The sequence below is a fragment of the Ambystoma mexicanum genome, chromosome 5q (assembly GCF_040938575.1).
Source record: "Ambystoma mexicanum isolate Mex_15411 chromosome 5q, UKY_AmexF1_1, whole genome shotgun sequence".
Taxonomy (NCBI): Eukaryota; Metazoa; Chordata; class Amphibia; order Caudata; family Ambystomatidae; genus Ambystoma; species Ambystoma mexicanum.
In genome coordinates, this window is record NC_090933.1 from 520,802,504 (window position 1) to 520,818,556 (window position 16,053).

The 16,053-nt window shown below is 46.4% G+C and overlaps 1 protein-coding gene and 1 long non-coding RNA gene across 3 annotated transcripts in view; one reads left to right on the forward strand and one right to left on the reverse strand.

Moving 5' to 3' along the window:
- Positions 1-16,053, forward strand: part of SPIDR (scaffold protein involved in DNA repair) — a 3,076,965-nt gene that overhangs the window by 1,440,349 nt on the left and 1,620,563 nt on the right. The gene's annotated exons all lie outside the window — the stretch shown is intronic.
- The window catches only part of LOC138497496 (uncharacterized), a 405,756-nt gene that overhangs the window by 210,381 nt on the left and 179,322 nt on the right, over positions 1-16,053 (reverse strand). The gene's annotated exons all lie outside the window — the stretch shown is intronic.

Below are 16,053 nucleotides of genomic sequence, written 5' to 3' on the forward strand. Positions count from 1 at the left end.
GTTTTCATTATTTTAGGCAGGAGCAAGTGCTGGAGATTGTCTCCCTCTGTTGGATATCATACTCCCCGCGAGCTGCGGGAGACTTGCATGTCTGTGGAAGGGGAGGGCGGCAAGGGTGGCAAGTTGCCCCTCCACCCCTAATGGCGGCTCTGCCCACTTCTGACGTAGGACCCTTTTCAGGATTTTGTAAGTTGTTCCTCTGATTAGCTGCCAATCATGTTTTTATGACCTCTCTTGGTTGATTAGCCTGCCTTTCATCTGGCCTGAGGGAGAAACCACTGGAGTAGATGGGCCTTAAATATCATTGGGTTGGGGGGGGGTCTAATGTTAAAAGTGGGCTTCCCAAATTGTGGCACACAGGTGTTTGCTAAATGCACTGCTTGCAATTTAACAAAAAAGGCATTCCTAATGTAAAAAACATGTTTTCTATCTTAATGCCACTTGTTGATTTCTTTAATCCGTTTCTTTTTTTGTGTGAATTCCCTCACAAATGCCCTGACATTTTTGTTCCTTTTCTATGAATAGATTGTCCCAGATATGTTAAGGGCTTGTCAATTTGCTCATTCAAAATTAAATGTTCCTATCAGTTATTTGGAAACTGAGCTGTGGGTTAATGAGTGCCAGCTTTTGAATGTAATCGTGGGGGAAGAAATGCCCCCATCCCTGCCATGAATATGAGCAAGCGACGGGCCCGACCTCTTGCCTGGTTGAACAGAGCATTTTCCAGCAAACAGTATTTGGAAGGAATTACAAAAAGCTGTAGTCTTTATCGGCAGCTTTAAACGTATAACAGCTCAACATCAGTCACTCAACCTGCTAAGCCACCCTGGTAGCTTTCTGCTTTAGGTCCTTGGATAAGGATTTACTAATTGTGCTTACAACCACTGCATTACCAACAATGTAGTTCATGTACGCGACTTTAAAGCCAATAGTGTTTCCTCTCCAGCCACACTGACACTGTGCAGATTCTCATTTAGGATGTAGTCAGAAATTGTATACATCTCTGCAGGGGGAAAGGGAGGTTCATGTCCCTGTTGCTAAAGTAGTAAGGGGGCAGTTGCCCCTTTCTGCCACTGTACTCGCATCTCTGGGTGATATCGCTTCTGTAAAATGGACTAGGCATTATTTGAAGCTGAGCAATTAATGATGTCCCTTCTCCTGAACTCGGTCTCTGCCTACATATTATATGAAGCCGATTCTTCTCGTTAAAGGTAAGCTGTCTCTGGCTTGTATACACATCATGCATAAAAAGAAGCTGTGTGCCTGCATCAAACAATAACTGAGATCATGTGACTATCGCATGCGAATAACCAAGTGAGAAGATTAAAGACGTCTTAAATTAGAGTTAGACCATGTCCGGTGTGGACTAAAAAACAATTGCATTCTAATACTTATAAAATTGGCTTTATGGTTTTAAACTAAAACTCCAATAACTGTACATTAGCATCTGTGGAGAGGCAGCAGCCAATCAAGAAAAATGGGCTATATCTTCCAACACAAGCCTGCTTTCCAACCCACCCCCCCGCCCCAACGTCTCCCCCCGAGTCTACTATTTGTTATCCTTTTGGCCACTGCCCCCAGCCCTGTGTCAACCCTCCCGCCCACCTCCTCCCCTCGCCTTCTTGGCCCGCACGCACACTCCCACTGTGAAGGCATCATGAAGCAAAACACAGACAACAGATTCAAAGTTCAAACAAAAATGATTTATTAAATCAAATGTCAGCAAGGTAGAAGGCCTAAGTTGCCCTATACTAAGGTGGGATTTCCCTACCTGGACGAAACTAAGGAAAGTCTAAGTCAAGGAGTTCAACTTAAAAGTCTGTGTCCAAAACCTAGTCTTGCCCTCTCAACTAAATCTAAACAATGTCTAGGGATGTCTGCTTCTTCCATCTCTTTGCATTCTTTTCAGCTAACCTTCCCCAAGTTGAAGAAAGTTCCACAAAAAGTCTCAAGATTACCTTTATTTCTTGTTTGTTTGTTTCTTTATTTATAGCGCGCCAGACCCGAAGGTATCGGGGCACGAGAACAAGAATACTTTAGGTTTACAGGTTACAAAGTTACATGGTTATAGAGATACAGGTCAGTACAAATACAGCACATAGTACATATGCATTTACAGGTATGGATTCACAGTAGTAGAGCAGGGTCCAGTTTGGTTACTAAGTCGATATCTGGTAATGCTAGGATTACTGATAATTTCCTTTAAGCCATTTGATGATATTTGATCTAAAGAGTGGGTAGGATTGGTCAGTCCTTAGGGTCGGTGGGAGGGAATTCCACAGTTGGGCCGCTTTGACGGGGAAGCTATTCCCTCCGGTTGTAGACATTTTGAAGTGGGGATCTAAGAGGCAATTTGTATAGGCTACTCTAGTAGGTCTGGATGTGACTCTTTGTCAGGTGTCTCGGTGCTAGGTTATTGAGGCATATAAATGTTAGGGATGCAGTTTTAAGTTTAATTTTGTCAACAGTGGAGAGCCAGTTGGATTGTCTTCTAATCGTTGATATGTGTTCTCTTTTAGAAATTCCGACTGCTGCTCTAAGGGCATTATTTTGCAGTATTTGAATTTTCTGAGCAATGTATGTGTTAGATCCCAGATAGAGAGTGTTGCAATAATCCAGTTTGGACAGCACAAGTGCTCTTGCCAAAGTGGTGCAACTGATTGTGGAAAGGTATGGTTTTGCTGATATGATCAACTTACACGTATAGGCTGTGGATGATGCCATAGCGTTCACCTGTTTAGCCAGGGTAAGGCTGGAGTCGAGGTAGAAACCTAATGTTTTTACCTCCTTGGCGACTTTAATTGAATGGCCATCTATAACAAAGGCTGTGTAGTCTTGGCTAAGTTTTTAAATATTAGGTGTAGTCCCCAGTATGATGAGTTCCGTTTTGTCATCTTTCAGGCATAGACCGTGAAGTGCCATCCATGCCTGGATGATGAGGTATATCATATTCACCAAGCCCAAATCCTGTTTGGAATCCCCGGAAAGTGGGTTGGGAATCTGTGTGTCATCAGCATAATTAGTGTAGATGACACCTAGAAGGTCCAGATCATCAAACTAAGGCTTAGTAAAAATGTTATACATGGTAGGGGAAACGTAAGAACCCTGGGGTACACCGCACGTAATGGGAGCAGGGTCTGCAGCTGCTGAGGTAGAGAAGACCCTCATAGTTCTTTCACTTAAAAAAGATTTGATCCATGCTATGGCTTGGTGAGAGAAGTCCTCTGCAGATTCTAAGTGGTTGCAGAGCACTTTGTGGTCCACCAGGTCAATTGCTGCTGAGAGATCCAGAAGGAGAAGCAAGGCAGTCTTCCCTTGGTCTCTAAGCTCATCGACCTGGGCCTTAAGATCAATAAGTGTTGTTTCTGTCCCATGCTATGGTCTGAAACCTGATTGCCGGGTGCCTAGGAGTTGTTGTAGCTCCAAAAATGTTTGAATCTGTATTTAGGCCACTCTATCTAATATCTGTAGTAGGAATAGCACCGTGGTGATGGGCCTATAATTTGTAGGTATAGCTGGGTCCAGTGATTGCTTCTTAAGGAGGGGGAGGACCCAAGATTCCTTGAGATTACTCAGTATATTGCCTGCGGAGAATGAAGCATTGATGAGTTGAGAGATAAATGGAGATAAATCTCTTGCAGCATCTTTTATTATTTGTGCAGGGCAGTTATCACCTCGACAGTTTGAATGTTTGAGTGATAATGTTATTTTTTCAACCTCCAGTATGGAGACGTTAGTATAATTAAATCGTTGTTCTGGTTCGGCAGTAATGTGTGATTTATCAAGTTGGGTAGTTGTGGGAGGTATGTTTAGTTTTTTCTTATCGATTTTGACTTGAAGTGTGGCAATTCTGTCAAAAAGGGCCTTCTGAATGATTTATTTTTGGCACAATTGTCAGGTACCGGGATGGGGTTCTCCAATTCCTTTAGTATTGTAGAGCTTCTTGGTGCCTGATTTGGCTTGCATTATTCTGTTGTCAAAGCTTTCTTTTTTTGCTCGCCGAATTTCATTTTTGTATTTTGTAGAGATATTGATGAGGGTGGCTTTGTAAGCCTCTGATGGTACTAGTCTCCAAGAAGATTCACACTTTCGTTTTTCTATTCTTTGTGATTTTAGGTAACGGGTAAACCAGGCATTTAGGTGTGCTCTAGGTTTACTGTTTTGCATTTGTAATGGGGCAGTAGTATCCAAGGCATTGGCCATGACTGTGATGAATTTGTTAACTAAGGTGGATGGATCTAGTGTGTCAGGCAGCGAGTTTAAGGTGGGGAGAATTAATGGTAATAACCTATCTGTAGTTATGTTTTTTTAAATTCCTTGTTCACATAGGGGGTGCTAGAGTATTATTTTGGGGTAAGAACATTTTAGCATCTATAGAGAAGGCTATAAGAGCATGGTCTGTCCATGCTTGTGGACTAATGGCGGTGATGGTTGTGTTGCAATTATGGTCAGCCACCCAATCAAGTGTCCGGCCTTTCTCGTGGGTGGGGTGTGTCACTTTTTGGGTGAATCCGAGATCTGAGAGGACATTAGCTATTTTAGTAGCTTATACATCTTTGTGATTATTGAATCCCAGGTTCAAGTCTCCTAGTAGAAGGGCTTGTGATGAGTTTTTTAGGTTATCTGAGAGGATGGTAGAGATGTCCTCCAATGGAGCCAATGCGGCCTGGTGGCCTGTAGATAAGGTCTATAGTAATAGTTTGTGAGTTGGATGTTAGGAGCTTGAGAGTTAAAGACTTGCAGGATTTGGTATACAGGGGTGTTTCTATTCTTATTGACAGATTAGTTTTGGCTAGGAACGCTATGCCTCCTCCATGGGAGTTAGTTCTATCTTCTCTAAAGATGGTGTAGTTGGTGGGCACAGCAAGCATTTGGGCAGGGCCAGCCGCTTGGTGTAGCCAAGTTTCGGTGATGACTAGGAAGTCATAGTTACCCATTTGTAAAATGTCAGCAATTTCTGTGGCATGGGCTATTAATGGCATGGCATTAATAAGTGCTCCTTCAAGGATGGGGCTTGATATGGGTAGCGTAGGTAGGGCAGGGCTAGTGTGTTTGGCTCAACTAGTTTCTCAAAGTTCAAAGCAATACAGTTCCACACAATCCTCGGATTTCCCTTTCCCATGTTCAAGGCAACACAGTTAAAAAAGAAAAGGGTCTTGGTCTTGAGGCGCTGTCCTCAAGACAGCATCTGCAATTCCTTGATTCTCATGGTTCCCTTCCCCAAGATTTCAACGTAGCAATTTATGCTTGTCTCTGGTTTTCAAAAGTTCAACTCTACTCCAAGTCAACTTGACCTTTCCTCTGGATTATATCAACAGTTCCCTTATCGTGTTCCTTCTTGGTGTATTTCACAATGTCTTTGGTTTTCACATTTTAGGGTTCCCTGGTCTAGGCGCAGTTGTCAGACCGCACGGTCCACCTATCACAGGCCATGCAACCAGGAACCCTAGGCTCTTCAGCCCCCACAGTATATGCAGCTTCACACTCTCTTGGCTTCTCCTGGTCAGCCTCTTGGCTTTGCCATAAAGGGGTTGCATGCTTTATACCAGTCTTTGACCTTAGCACATTATCTCCATTCATATAGTTTACTGTGTGGTGGTCTTCTCATCTCCCACCTCTCTGTCGCACTGTATCACATTTGTGCCTTTTTCTACATGTTATTTTCAAATAGGCACTTTCCCATTTGATTTTCATCAGTTAACAGCTTTGCCCACAAAGTTTTGCTCAACTCTGTATTAAAGGGGTGTGAATTTTCATTAAGTTCGGTATTCAATACGCTTCTTTTATAATGAGTGTTTCTCTTGTTCCCTTCAATTCGCTACATACCACTTTCATTAATCAGGGATACAAAGACTTGGTTTCCCAGTTCTGTAAATCTTCACACGCAACTTGCCTTTTAATTGCCATGTGAAGTAAATGCTCCTGCAATGGTCTGTTACTTACTTTCAGCTCGCGTGTCAGTTCAAATAAAGGGAATCGCTTTAACCATACTGCAGCGTTCATTTTCAGTGTTCACGTGCATAGCGGTTCTGGGTTTCGGGGCTCTGAGAAACTCACCAGCCTCTTTGAAGTAGCTGGGTTGCACAGCGAACCTCAAGGCGCAAACTGCTGCTGCCTCTGGCTACCCTACCAGGGCTTCGGACTGCCCCGTTTGGCACTTCAGTGCTTCTGCTGCACAACCTCTGCCACACAGACTACTAGCTTTGTGGCCATTCATGGGATAAGATTCACACGCCCAAGAATCCTCATTCCCGGCGTGCTCTGCTCCCAACAGCTTACTCGGTCTGCCACAGCCCTCACGGCTACCACGCCTCCTCTGCTTCAGATTGTTCACACCTGCCGTTGAAAGTAACAGCCTTTGCTCAGCCCTCACACAGGCCTCCCAGTTTCTGACTTGTTGCTCCTTTGGTCTTCTTTTGTACACCTTCAACGACTTAACATATTGCAGGTGGAAGCTCCCAATTAAACTTGCTTGCCCATAATTAAAGGCACATGCTGACCTTCACAGTACTTTGCAGGCATCTTCCTCGTCCCAGTAATAGAGTGGTGAAAGGAGCGAGTGTTCATTACTCCTAGTTGCCACTTCTTCGTCCCAGTACTGACATAGGTAAAGTGTGGGGAGAGGTTATACAATAGCCTATAAAGGCTAGGGGAGGATTAGGTTGACCTTCAATAGAAAAAGGGGGATACATGTCTCACCTTTGGGTACCACACTCTTATTCCCCATGCATCCTCCACCCAGATGATCCTCCCTCGCTTCTCCACCTCCAGGGTCAGGATCCAAAAGCGTGGGCCTTTCCCTGGCAAATGAGAAGAGGATTTAAGGGGGGAGTAGGAGTGAGGATAGCCTCCTGTTTCTCACACCACCCTCTCACTTGTGAATGCCATCCTTCATAGCTCCTTTCTCCACAGTCAGCCCAGCAGTTGAAACAATTAGAGACATACTCCCTTTACTGTTTCCCCCTTACGGCCATATTGGTTCCTGTGGTTTTCTTTCACAGGAATGAAGTCATGGGTAAACGTGAGTACCCTTTACTTTAAGAAAAACATTTTTAATTCCTAATAGCGCCCTGTAACAGAATCTCTGGGTTGCTAATGGAATTAATGGCCTTGGGCCAAGGTGGGCAGGGCTGGCATGTTCCCTGAGCCCTCGCCCAGGTCCTCTTGGGTCTGCAGGTGGGCAGTTACTGGCCCAGTGTCCTTAAAGGTACAAAAATACCAAAGGAAGTGTGCTGAAGTCAAAGACTTGAACATATCAACCCTTTCAGGGCACACACCAAGAGCTTTGTTTCTGCATAATATTAAAGATTAATGTAAATGAGCAGCAATGGATTAATCCTTTGTCGCATGGCCATTTCTCAATATTGCTGTGATATTTCCAAGCCTAGAAATGGGCTAAAAAAAGGTGTCTTGGTAGCATGTAGGTATCTGGTTATTGTAGTCCACCCTGAGCTGCTACTGACGCAAACTATAATTATGTTATCATAATCAATGTGCACTTATAACGCGAGCTAAAGCCTCTAAGTATAGACTGGTGGTGGGAGGGCAAAGGTAGCTAAAGATAATATTAATTTCTGCATAGGAGGATTATTGCATGTACCCCCATTCCTGAACGAACAAAATGATCGTTAGTGCAGCAGAGACAGCCGAAATGAACGTTTTTTTCATACAGAATAGGTGCAAAAACTGCAAGCTATGCTTAAACCTACACCTTCGCTTCTCTCTCCTCCCCATCGCTCTGCAGACCTTGCTCACCTCATCCACCTCTATCGTAATTTTGCTTGATTGTTGCCTAAATATATTTTTTCCTTCCAAGGTGGACCTAGGATTCAGTGGCAGGTTGCAGTTTCCATAAGCATTTAGGGCCCTAAGCCCACTGTTCCCTGCAAGTTTCAAGACGACCCTTTTCTAGACTGTTAGGATCCCAGAATAGATATTGGAATGCAGGAGTAGTGTGGGCAAATGTTTTCAACCCAGGGGTGTCTAAATGCATGATTTCAGACTATTTAAGCTCTCACTTCTGACATCTATGTGCATGCTGCAGTCACACATCATTTAAATTCTAGCAGGGTCGACTTCGACCTTCACCCTTCAGAAATTGATACATTACCTACTGGGACAGGGTCTAGAGCTTGTTCCTTTCAAATGGGGAACTGGGTACCTTGCCAACCTGGGGTGGGCGGCTTAGCCGAGTGTATGCCAGAGCCGATCCTACCCCTCAGGCAGGGGTTAGTGGGTAAGTGGGCCCCCAGTCCTGAACATGTCTTGTATGGCTCAAATGTTGATACCATTGTCTGTCGAATCATGCCTTCTAGCCACGTAGCTGGCCAGATTCCTTTCTTATTACTTACAGAACCACAGCCTGTCTAACCCGGTTTGTTAGCGGTAGAGCCCACCAGGAGAATAATCGGGGATGAGTATCGCTCCTCCGACACCATCCAGTCTACCAGCAGGAAAACCTCCTTCCCGGAGCTGCAGGAAGGAGATGTGTGCAGCAGGCGCTAACGAAACCAGGCTGCAGGAGCTGCATGAATACCGATGAGCTAAAAAGGAGGCAACATCATGCGAGGGTTTTAAAACTATGTGCCATTGTAACACGCCCCCCGGGGAAAGCGTTGGGATAGTTTGGTCAGCGCGATCAGGTATTAGTAGGGACCAATGGCAAGAAGTAGGAAGCAGAGAAGAAGGAACAGGAAAGATCTGTGGTCAGAAGCATGGATGAAGGCTATTCAGGTGAGTTCAGGGGAAGAGTTGGTGCACTGAAAGACTAAGTCGAGGGCGAAAGTAAGAGCGGAGTGCTGAGGAATTGCTGGAGATATGGGAGAAGAATGCAGGTAAGGTATTGTGTGTGTGAGTGGTACCAAGCATGTGAGAGTGGCTGTAAGAATGAGTGGTAGTGGAGAGAGAGGGTTTGGGAGATAGGGAGAGTGAGAGTAAAGGGTAAAGACTGATATTAGAAGTTGGGATTGGTACAGAAAGAGGTAATAAAAGAGGGAGACAAAGTGAAAGAGAAAGGAGGTGGGTGTAGAGGGACAGGTTGGGGAATAGGAGGGAGCAACAGCAGGGAGAGAGAAGGGAGGAGAGTGAGAAGTACAGAGGTGAGAAAGAGGAGGGAGAGTTTGGATATAAAGAGAGAGGAAATGAAGAGAAACGGATGCAGAGGGTGACAGGAGAGCGAAGGGTGGAAGTAGGATGAGAACTAGAGAGGACGAGGGGCAAGAATAGTCAGAGACCAGAGGATGCTTGTCTGTCTTTCTCTTCTCTCACTCGCTCTCTCTCTGTAGCCCTTGATTTCCAACCCTAGCCAGGGTCAAAGGTGTGCACCTCAATCACAATAGGTCATGGGCAGTCCCCATGGGAAATAACCACCCCTGCTCCCCAGGCCAGCTGGATAGGGAGGGGTGCTGCACCTGCAAAATAAAATCGATGGCCTGAGTGCTTACCTTACATCTTCATTAGACACAGACATGAAGGTGGATTAAAAAAAAAAAAACCTTTCATATTGCACACTCCTCCCCATCATATTAATTAACACCCTTCTAAATTCCCCTGGCGTGAGTTCTATCTAAGGGGATTCCTCCCCTCAGCCCACCCTTCCATAGGGGGGCCACAGGGAGACCCAAAGGGTGAAACTGACAGAACAGACCCCTGCCATACACCTGGCACCACTCACTAGAGCGCAAGGCTAGAGGATGGCCTCCGTGGATGGTTGCGCCCCCTAGGTGACCTCAGGCAGGTTGTCACTCTCCTTGCCTGCCTCACGCCAAGGTCCTAACACCACCTATCCCTTCCACTTACTCCATAAACCTCCCCCTACTTAACATTTCCCTCTACCTAACTCCAACGATCCACTTGTGTACATATTGTAAAGTGTGGGGAAGATGCAGGATCCTTGGGGGACGCCGTAAGGTACTGGGATAGGGTCTGCAGCCTGTGTTCCTATGAAACCTCTGGATGTACACTTGCTAAGGAATTGTTTGATCCAGCTGGTGGCATTGTTAGAGAGGTTTAATTTAGTGGTGCGGTTCTGGCAAAGGATGTCATGTCAACTAAGTCGAAGGCTACCGAAGGGTTGAGGAGGAGAAGGATGGCAAGGTCTCCCAAGTCTCGTAAACACTCAAGTTAGATCTTCAGGTCGAGGAGGGCATCTTCAGTGCTATGTCTAGGTCTGAATCCCGATTAGCGGGTGCGAAGGAGGCATTGCTGCTCTATGTGAGCTTGGAGCTGTGTATGGGTTGTCCGGTCAGGAATATTGAGTAAGTAGGGCACTGTGGTGATGGGTAGGAGGGTCAAGGGAAGGTTTCTTCAGTAGAGGTGTAACCCATGCTTTTTTAATGGTAGTGGGGCTAGAAAAGGATGCAAAGGAAGCATTGATTCATTTAGAGATAATGGTTGTGAGCACGGTAGCACAGAGCTTAACAATATTGGAGCGGCACATGTCGCCTTTGCAATTAGACCGTTTGAGGTGTGTAATGGTTTGTATGTCTGTAGGGGACACTGGTGTAAAGTGAAAAGCGGAGGGGTGTTAATGGTGGAGTCAATGAGGGTGGGTGGACGGGGCGCAGGAGCTTTGGTAAGTAAGGATTTCTTCAAAAATGGTTTATCTCTTAGCTTGGTTGTTTTGTCTGCTAGTGCCATTTGGATCGTGGTACACCAGGTTTTTTCTTTGGTGAAGCTGGAGGCAGGAGGTATGGGGGATTCATGCTCTCTGAGAATTTTGAATAGCTCTTTTGTGTTGGAGCTGGCTTCCAAGATTCTAGTGTTAAAGATCCCAGACTTGGTTGTGATTATGGCTTCTTTGTAGTTTATAGTGGAGGAGAGAAAGGCATCTTTGTTGGATGGGAAGGAGTTCTTTCTCCAGAGATGTTCAAGTGATCAATTGTGTCTACTAAGGATGAGTAGGGCTTCAGGGATCCTTTTGTTGTTGAGGTTGGTTTTCTGCACAGTGGTTTTTATAGGCGCATGGAGGATGAGGGTATGAAGTAGAGTTGCATTGTAAGTGGAAATGATCGTGTCAAGGTTTTTACTTTCAGCATACGAAGAGAGAAAGGTCAGGATAGTGTGTTCTCGCAATTAAGTTTGCGAGTGTGTCTAGAAGTTATGGTGCATTGTGTGGGTCATGAGGGAGGTTGAAAAAAATCATGCAGCGGTCAGACCAGGGAACGGGGTACACCGAGGTGATACAAACTGGTTCAAGATCCAATCGAGGATTCTGCCTTTGGCATGGGTGAGTGTAGTGACAGATTGGGTGATGGCAAGGTCCTAAAGTGAAGCCATGTGGGCGATGGATTTAGCATCAGAAGCATAATTAAAGCCTAGGTTAAAATCTCCAAGGACAATGAATTTAGTGTTGGGCTTAATCAGAGGGGTGAGGAGGAGAGGGATGTCTATGTTGGGTGCATTCAGATTATTGGGATGACGGTAGAGGAGGAAGATGACTAAGGCTGACCAGGTAATGGATTCTGGATTTCTCATGAGCTGAATGCTTGATGTATGTTTGCATATTTGGAATGTTTTTTCCCCTCATGTGACTGCTGCTTCTTTGCACCTGCAGGGAAGCCCCCCAGACCCTCAGACCGGAAAGAATACAACTCACTAGGGTAAAAGGCCTAATACACCTCTTGCAAGGATAACACATTTTATTTCCATACAAAAGGAAAAGGCACCAAGAACGAACTCTGCTGCTGCGGAACATTCTGGCAAAATTAGTATGGACAATGCTTTATGAAGGCATACAGGGTCATCAGTGACGTAAATTACATAATGTGCAAATACGCGCTGCTGGTTAGTTTAGACGGTACACACAGGTCACCTGCTCGTGGGGGATACCAGGGCATTGGTCCCAGCCCCATCCGTCCCTCTTCCTCCACTTGGGCGATGTTAGTCGTCAGCAGACAGCCAAATAACAATCATATTACTAACTAAGAAAAAACACATTTATTTCTATGTAGCAGTGCACCTGGTATGAACAGACAGGGGCACAGGGGGAAAGCTGAGATCGCACTAACTCACACGGTTCACTCGCTCCCAGACAGGCCGGCATTTCTCTAAGGTCTCCCACCTTAATTCTGGGCTATAATTTCATGCCTCCCTGCACCTCGCAGCACAAATCATGTGACCTAGGAGTAAAGGCAGCAATGCCCTACTTTCTGATCGATTGGGGGTCCAACAGGTTTATAGTCACTGGTCTGGGGCTATCTAGTACATTGCAATTCAGGGGGTCCTAAGGCCAGGGCATTGGGGTGCTTTAACGTAGAATTGGGACTGGTGGGGGGTTGGAGGCCCATGCCCTCCTTCTCATGGGATTGCACTGTTCAGACACTCGGTCCTCCTCCCGTGGTCTTGCAGCTCACATTCTTCCCAGGGCGCAAAGGTTGGTATCATTTTAGGACAAAGAAAGGTTTTATGGGACTGTGCAGCGCTGGCCTTTCTCATCGGTGTGTGGGATACAACCTATTCCCTTGCTCATGGTGACGGCCTAGGCCTGGATAGTTGACCGCCGTGCTACGTTTAAGCTTTGTGCCACAATATGGTTGCTAATATCTAAGATGGATGCTATTACCACAGAGGACCCACCTCCCTCCTGGTTTCTTACATTACCAATGACTGCCTTTGCCTTATTCTAAAGCGACTGGGGGTGTGGGAAGATCGTGTCGCCTTCCCAACACACCATAGACTACAATGTCTCTATCCATCTCTCTTTTTCTCTCTCTCGCTCTGTTTTCTTTTTCCCCTCTCTCTCTCTTTCCCCCTTCCTCCTCTCTCGTGCCCTTTCCCCGTCCCTTGCCCCCAGGGACGGTCTAGACATTTTTGTTCTGGCAGTATGGAGCGGCAGTGTTGGACTCTGGTTTTGATTGGCTATGACGGCCAATCGGAGAGACACTTTAATATAATATTTTCAATTATTCTGAATTTTGTCACTGCTTACTCCTCCCTTAAGGATAATCTGACTTGGTTCCATGGATTGGTTCGTGACTTATCCTAGAGAAGGCCAATAACACTGATTAGCTCCTTACCAGAGTCCTCTAGTTCCACTGGGTGCACGGTATTATGATACCTGAGAAAAACTGGGAGTGCACAGCGTGAGTCCTAGGAAGCACTCTGATAGACTACGTACCGGCGCTGCACACTAAGTGTGTATATCTGCTTTACGTTACTGTTTAATCATTTACTGATGCGATAGACCTCACATACCCACCAGCAAACCATAGGACCTGTATGCAGAAGCACCAATTTTGGTCCTTTCCCAAACGTTCAGGTATCCACCTAGGTTTTAATACCCCTACTCTGTCCGTAGTCTTAGTTCTCGGGTGATTGGTATTCTCATTCCTGTATTTTATTTTGGTGTGGCCTTTCTGTAGTTGCAGTGAGGAAAAGTCTGGGTGTTTCCCACTTTTAGCCAAATTTCCCTTCTCCAACCACCACCCCAGTGTATCCTGCATCTAATATATATATTCTGCTTCTAGATGATCACTCCCACACTGTAATTGTGATGTTGGTCAAATGACCTCAGTGCATTTGTTTGTTCTTTCATTTGCGATTCTTGCAGCCATTCTGTGTCTTTTTTACAGGGACTAACTCTAAAAGTGAAATGTCCACAGGCGCTGTTCTGGTTGTCTTTCAAGTTATTTATTTAGTGGTTATTCGTAATGTGCACTATACAGCAAAAGGGGGGGGATAGGGATGAGGAGAAGGTATGAAACAAAAACAACATTTTCTTAAAAGGTCTTGAAACATTAGGAACGAGCAAGTGCTATTGCATGAGAGCTGGGGAGAGAGGTGTATTTTGGGAGTGACGTGTGCCATGTGGGGCTAGGGGGTGCAAAGCATTCAATGTTTTTGCTAGAAACTGCCCTGGTCCCTGCATCTGACACTGCAGACACACGGAAAGACTCTGAGCATGGGCCGGACCAGCTCTAGGCACAGAGTTCAAGCTTAAACCCGGGCTCCCTTTTAGCTCCGAGGGCCTTCCTCTAAACAGCACAGCAGGATTTTCCTTGCCTACGCTGGACCTTCCTCATATATCGCTTTTGGTGCGAGGCAGCTGTTTGGAGATATGATATGGCATTTATAACACGCCTATACACAGGTGTTTCAAGGCGCGATGAGGCAAAGGGGGGGGAAAGGGAAGACAGACAACGATCTTACTAGGCCAAGTGTCATTCAGATTGCACAAGTACAGGGGAGGGGGAAGAAAAGTGCAGAGGGTGAGGGGGAGGGTAAAGTGCAGTACATGGGATAATATAAACAAGTTAAATAAAAGAACGGAAAGTGCAGTACATGGGATAATTAATAAACCAGATAATAAAAGAGCGACCAGCAGGTGGCAAGTGCAGGGAGAGTGCTGAAGTAAGTGCTGGTGCGGGGACTGTAGAGATGCATAAAACAGTCCCCAGGAGCAGGGTTGCCAGAGGCAGTGCAGGCGTGCAACTGGCTGGGCTAGGGCTCGACGTCAGAAGGGGCCAGGTAACCAGTGCAATCTCAGTATCAGCCAGGTATTCAGCAGGGGAGAGGGGGAGAGAAAGCAGAAGCGGAGAAGGTTTTAAGGTGCTTCCGGAACTGAAGGTGGTTCTCCTCAAGTTTCAGGGAGGCTTTTCCAGAGGGAGGCCCCAGCCGAAGAGAGAGATCTACCACCAACTCGTTGCTTGAAGAAGAGACTGACCCTGAGGGAGTTGGAGGCGGAAGAGCGAAGAGCACGAGAAGGAAGCTATTTAGGAAGAGAGAGTTGAAGGTATTGAGGCCCGAGGCGTGGACGAGGCAGAGTGTTTTGAACTTAATCCTTGCAACCACTGGGAGCCAGTGCAGAGACTTCAGTCCTGGAGGGATATGATGCATGTGGACGATGCAGAGTGTTTTGAACTTAATCCTTGCAAGCACTGGGAGCCAGTGCAGAGACTTCAGTCCTGGAGGGATATGATCCCTGGGCTTGAGGCCAAGGACAAGTCTCGCAGTCCTGTTCTGGATGAGTTGCAGAGGGTGGAGGGTAGAAGCTGGCAGATTTAGAAAGAGGCTGTTGCAATAGTCCAGCCTAGAGAGAACCAGAGCTCTGGAGACAGTGAGCTTCTGGGGGAAAGAGAGGAAAGGGAGAATACCTCTGAGGAGGTGCAGCTGATAGTGTGACTTCTTAGAGACATCAGAAATGTGAGGAGAGAAAGAGAGTGTGGAGTCGAAGATGATGCCGAGGTTTTTGGCCTTGCAGTTGGGAGCAGGAAGAGGGCCAAGAGAGGTTGGCTAGAGAGTTGCAGGAAAGGAGGGAGCGGGTGTGTTGATAAGGAGAATCTCATTCTTACTGGCATTAAGGCAGAGGTCGTTGGCGGTACACCACTCCTGGATAGAAGACAGGCAGTCAGAGATGAGGGACGGAGAAGAGGTGGCCGAAGGAAGCCTGAAAATGAGCTCAGTGTCATCTGCATACCACTGAAAGTTGGGGCAGAGAGCGGCAATGCTGTGGGCAAGGAGAGCCAGGTATTGGTTGAACAGCCAGGGAGAGATGTTAGACCCCAGGGGGACACGACAGGTAGAGAAAAAGATAGCAGAGAGTAAGGACCTATGTTGGACCTGGGAGGGTCGGTCAGAGATGAGGGAAGTCAGCCACGCCAGGGCCTGACCGGTGATACCCAGGTTATCACAGAGACAATGTTGCAGGATGGAATGGTTGACAGTGTCAAAGGCAGACGAGAGATCAAGCAGGATGAGGACATAGGGGGTGTTAGAGCGAGGTTGGAGAGCAGGTCTTCACGGGTGTTCAGGAGAGCAGTTTCTGTGCTTCTGGCAGCTCTGAAGCCAGACTGATGGTCATGAAGACAACCAACAGATTCAGAGTGGAGATTAAGCTGGGAGATGGCCAGTTTCTCCAGGAGCTTGCCCAGGAAGGGAGTGATGGAGATTGGCCGATAGTTAGCCGGGCAGGCGGGATCGGCAGAGGGTTTCTTAGGAAGAGGGTGCACAAGGGAGTGCTTCAGGGGGAATAGGAAGACTCCAGTGGCGAAGGAGTGGTTGCAGAAGTCAGCCAGGGCAGGTACCAGGGTGTCGATGTGGTCCTTGATGGTTTTG